Genomic DNA, 5,876 nt, shown 5'->3' with positions numbered 1-5,876 from the left:
AGGTTGTCGAACATCTCAACGGACAGGACGTTGAGCCCTGCGCCGCCATCGATAAGGGTCCTGGTGACTTGCACGTTGCTGATGACTGGGGAACAAAGCATCGGGAGGACGCCAGCAGAGCCGCACACTTGAGTTGATCTGCCAAGCTGAAGGTGATGGCGCACTTGGACCACCTGAGCGGGCGCGTGGCCTCTAGCTTGGGGAGGACTACGTTCACCTCGCGAGCAAACTGCTTGAAGATGCGCTGAGAGACTGGGGCCTGAGCTCCGCCTAAGATGCAGGCGATAGCACGTGGTTCCTGGAAGCCCCCAGCCCCCTCGTCATAGTGATGGTCGTCATTCCTTCTTGGCGGCGGCGGCAGAGGAGGAAGGCCAGCGTTGCCCTACAGGCGGTCCTCGCGAGGCTGATCCCTCCAGGCTCCCTCATGAGGCTGGTCCTACAAACAATCCTCGTGAGGTCGGTCATGCCACTGCTGGCGAGGGCAACGGTCGTCCCATCGTCCTCCGCCTCGTCCTCCTCCTTGGTCGTAGCCCCGGTCGTTGCGCTCAGGGTGTCGACCGAAGCGTCCTTCTCGAACGGCCCTGAGCTCTTGGCATTTGTTGGTGTTGTGGGTGTGGAGGTTGTGGTAGGCACAAAACGGTCGGCCGCCCTTGGACGACTCCGAATGATCCATGCCGGGCTTCGTGTCTGGTTCTGCTGCAAGCACGGCTACTCCTTTGCGCTTCACGTCCTTGGCCTTGGTCTTCTTTTCTTCTGGGTCAGCAGCTGGAAGCTCTAGGAGGGAGAGGTGTCCTTCCTCAGCCCTTGCGCACTTGGTCGCCAGGTTGAACAGCTCCATAGATGTGCATAGCTCCTCGTGGATGGTGAGCTCCTCCTTCATCATGACGTCGGAGGACGCCATCAGAGAACGTTGAGATGATGGACTCGTCCGTCACCTTGGGGATCTTGAGGTGGGCGATGTTGAAGCATTGGATGTATTTCTGCAGGGTCTCCCCAGGCTATAGCTTGATGCGGCGCAAGTCACCCACGGACGGGGGGCAATCGCGAGTGCCCTGGAAGTTGGTGATGAAGCGGATGCGCATCTCGTCCCAGGAGGAGACCGAGCCGGGAGGCAGGTTTAGGAGCCAGGTGCGGGCACCATCCTTGAGCGCCATGGGAAACCAGTTCGCCATGACCTTATTGTCTCCATTGGCCGCCTTGATGCCCAGCTCGTAGAGCTGCAAGAACTCCGCGGGGTCGGCGGTGCCATCATAGCGAGGAGGCAGGTCCGGCTTGAACTTGCCCGGTCAGGCGACGCTACGCAGCTCGGTGGTGAAGGCGCGGCAACCTGTTGTGGTCACCGGAGCCCTTTGCTGACGCGGGGCTTGCTCTTGGTGGTACCCGCGCACTGCCACCAGGGGTAGTACAGGGTCTTGGCACGCCGATGCAGGGACGCGGTCTTGTCGTGCTGGTGCAGGAAGCATGGGGGCACCTTCTTGAGGTCGAGGGATTTTTTGGCAGCTCCTTTCTTCTCGCGCGGGCGCTGGATACAGTGGGTCACGTCCAAGGGCCGCGCGCCTTGGAGCCAGGGCACCGTCTTGGGGGAGAGGTGGCGGAGGCGCTCCCTGAGCCGCGTCACCCATGCCTGGAGGGCGAGGCAGCGAGAGGGGCGGCGCGGGAGAGCCCCCTGCGGCGCTGACGAGCTCGATGATGTGAGCGAGCCATTCTTCGTAGAGGTCGTCGACGGGGCGGTAGTGCAGGAGCTCACGTGCCAGGAGGAGCGCGGCCTACGCGCCCGTGGGGGTGCGACGAGCGTGAGATGACAAACCAGCTAGGGTCAGCGACGGAGTGGCGTGCGGCCTTCCCGCCGCACCGAGGGGTGCAGCAAAGATGCTTGCTGCTCGTTCCCTGCTGGGCCGGTGGCGGCGTTGGTGGCAGGCGACGGAGAACGACGACGAGGCCCGCCGACGGGAGCCATTTGGGCGACGCGAGCGGCGAGAGCAGCCCGGCGCTCGGCGCAGGCTCGGCGAGCGTCCGCCATGGATGCGACGAAGCAATGCAACGCAGATTAGCAGAAAGAAGATTTCGGTGCACCCCTACCTGGTGCGCCAAATGTCAGATATCGAGTTCTGGAAAAACCCTTAAGGTTCGAACACTGGGGTGCGCACGAAGATCTCTCCCTACCAAAACACGCCCTGAGCCTCACCGTGATTTCTAAGCTAGCTCGATGAACAACACAAGAGACACAAGATTTATACAGGTTCGGGACACCGTTGTGGTGTAATACCCTACTCATGTGTGTGGTGTGGTGAATTGCCTCTTGGGTTGATGATGAATAGTACAGGGGAAGAACAGCCTCGCGAGGAGAGGTGTTCTTGTGCTTGGTGGTGTGGTGTTCTCCTTAGGAAGGATCCGATCCCCCTCTACTGTGGTAGCTAGCTCTATTTATAGAGGCCCTGGTCCTCTTCCCAAATATTGAGCGAGAAGGGATCCAACAACGGCCATTTTGAAAGGGGACAGCTAGTACAAGCTATCCTAACTAAAGGTGGTCTTCGCCTGCCAAAGGTGCTAGTGATGACGCTGTCTTGGGCTCCATGGTGACCTCCATCCTGTCGTCCTGCTGGTCTCGGTCTCGTTGCGCCGATATGGAAACCTTTGCCTGATGCCTCGGTACTCCACGCCTGCGCTCGCCCCCTTTGCACCAAATAGGAAATGGGGACACTGCACGGGCTGGCGCCCGCCTGGTCTTGATCGTCATGGCTTGCATCATGGGAACCTCGCGAGGTACCCCTTGCCTTGATCTCTCCGCCTCCTCGCGAGCCTACCTAGCGAGGCCGCTCCTGAGGAGGCCTTGCGTCATCCTCCCCACGAGGCTTGGCCCCTCGCGAGGGTGTTGATTGTTTGGTTGATGAAGATGGGCCGTACTGGGCCACCGGTTGAGCCACGCCGCAGGCCGCAGGTAGGCAAGTCTGGGGACCCCCGTTCCCAGAACGCCGACACACTGTAACTCAGTGATGGTAATGATCGTGATCTCAACCCGTTATGCATCTTCATATTGATCTAGGGTGTGCGTGGGCGCGATTTTTTTTGTTTTCTACCACGTTTCACAACAGTGGCATCATGAGCAGTTATATGAGTAGGTGCATGTTGCGATCTAGATCACATGAGATTGTGAGGGTTGATGTTCTTCCTATGCTTCCCTTGTGTGTTTCTTTGGTTCAATTCATCGACGACATAGTGTCGCTTTTCAAAAGGTTCTAACAATCAATCGGCTCTGGTTGTCGACGATCTGCTAACAGTTCCTTGGGCTTCAACATAGTTGATAATAGTGAACTGTCGCATACACAAGAGGGTACCAAAGATGGATGATCTTCTAGGGAGTCCTGCGTATTTGATGAAGTTTAGTGGGAGGCTAGAGATTTTTAATTAAGTCTCATGTTTCACACACCCTGAAACATAATCTCACATCAAGAATCATCACCTTAATTGTGGACGTAGGTTGCTAGTATTATTTGCTAAAATTGGTTAACCGCGTAACTAATAATATGCTAAAACTGACTAGAGGACTTCTAACTTGGTTTTGCAGAGTATGCATATGATGTGGTATAGCCTTTGTCGTGACAATGAGTTTATGTATGTGATGGTTATATGTTGTAATGTTTAAGTGGCTTGCATGTCAAGGCATGATGGTTAGAGCCACAAGATAGCCACGTTAGTGTAAATATCATAGAGATAGCCTACAGGTTGCAAGTGATGATGGCAAAACGTACATGGAGGACCCCCAGTGTGGATATGGTGTACTAGGCGCGGGACGAGGAGCTATAAATTCGTGCCACAACATAATTTCTGAATTTGGTGCCATGAAACCAATTTCTGAAATGGTCGCCACGGCAACATTTTCTGAAATTGAAACCATGGCACCGTTTCGAACGGGTGCCACGGCAACGAAATATTGGTTATCACGATGCTTCAACAGAAGATTTAAGATGATCACGGAGAATTCTTGGCACCTAGGGCTATACCATATCATGCTTTTGTGAATTGCCTAAGATGTTTATCCCTTTGTTTTTTGCACCCTTTGATTGCGCAGTAGTCAATTACTCCCTCCGTTTCTTTTTAGTCTGCATATAAGATTTGGTCAAAGTCAAACTTTGTAAAAATTTGACTAGCTTTGTAGGAAAAGATATCAACATTCACACTATGAAATCAAATTTATTAGACGCATTATCAAATTAATTTTCATAACATATAACTATTGTATTGTAGATGTTGATATTTTTTCTATAAAGTTAGTCAAACTTAACAAAGTTTGGCTTTGACCAAATCTTATATGCAGACTAAAAATAAATGGAGGGACTATTAGGGTAATCTCTCATAGTAAATATCAAGTTAAAAGGTGCTCTTCCCAGTGTTGCAACCGTCTACGACATGTGGCCTTTCAGAGTACTACATGCTACCATGAGTACAAACGAGAAGTCAAGTGTAAGGCAGGTGAGGTAGGACTTAACAGCAGAAACACTCATTTGCCTTAAAGTTCTAGCAGAAAAGCTCTAAGGTTGGAGCATGAAATTGAAAGATGAACAAGAGTCTTATGGTGATATGATCGGCAAAAGATTGCCTACTGGTCGAAATTCACATCATATGAAATGCTACCATCCATGGGTGTGAATGCAATCAGGAACTTGAATCATTCACTTTCAATTATGACAGATGTTACTACTTGTATACTGCATTGGCATTTCCCCAGGAGGGGTGGAGTAGTACAGTAGATATAAGTATTTCCTTCAATGAGAACCAAGGTTATCGAACCAATAGGAGAACCACGCAAATTCCCGTCTTCGGTACCTACACACACAAAAGCTAATACTTGCACCCAATATGGGCAAGAGGATTGTCAATCCCCTTGAACTCATTACTTGCAAGGATTAAGTCTAATAGTGATAGATAGATAAATAAATTGCAAAACAAAATAAAAGTAAATAAACTGCAGCAAGGTATTTTTGGTTTTTTATAATATGTAAAAGTAGACTCGGGGGGGCATAAAATTTTCACTAGAGGCTTCCCTCTAGAACACATAGCATGCGATGGGTGAACAAATTACTGTTGGGCAATTGATAGAAAAGCGCATAGCTATGACGTTATTCATGCCAATGATTGTGTATCTAGGCATCACGCCCGTGACAAGTAGACCAACTCCTACTTTCATCTACTACTATTACTCCACCAATCCACCGCTATCCAGCATGCATCTATGGTATTAAGTTCATGACAAACAGAGTAATGCCTTAAGCAAGATGACATGATATAGACAAAGTAAACCCAATCAATATGAATAAACCTTGTCATTTCATCCTTAATGGCAACAACACTATACATGCCTCGCTATCCTTTCTATCACTGGGTGAGGACACCGCAAGATTGAACCCATTACAAAGCACCTCTCCAACTAAACATAAATCAATCTAGATGGCCAAAACAAATGGATATGTCAGAGAGAAATATAAAGCTATAACAATCATCCATAATAAAGTTCAAAAAAGACTCAATTGCTTTCAATGAACAATCTGATCATAAACCCACAATTCATCGGATCCCAACAAACACACCACAAAATAAGATTACATCTGATAGAACTCCAAGAAGATCGAGGAGAACATGGTATTTAAGATCAAAGAGAGAGAAGAAGCCATCTAGCTACTAGCTATGGACCCGTAGGTCTGTGGTGAACTACTCACGCATCATTGGAAGGCAGCAAGGATGATGTAGAAGCCCTTCGTGATCGATCACCCCCCCCCCACCCCCGGCAAAGTATCAGAAAAGGCCTCCAGATGGGGTCGCAAAAGAAAATAAGCTTGCGATGGAGAAAAAAGTGTTTCGGGTGGCTCTCTGTTGGTTTG

The sequence above is a fragment of the Triticum dicoccoides genome, chromosome 4B, assembly GCF_002162155.2.
Source record: "Triticum dicoccoides isolate Atlit2015 ecotype Zavitan chromosome 4B, WEW_v2.0, whole genome shotgun sequence".
Lineage (NCBI taxonomy): Eukaryota > Viridiplantae > Streptophyta > Magnoliopsida > Poales > Poaceae > Triticum > Triticum dicoccoides.
The sequence above is the reverse complement of the archived record's forward strand: the minus strand, read 5'-3'. Positions refer to the sequence as shown.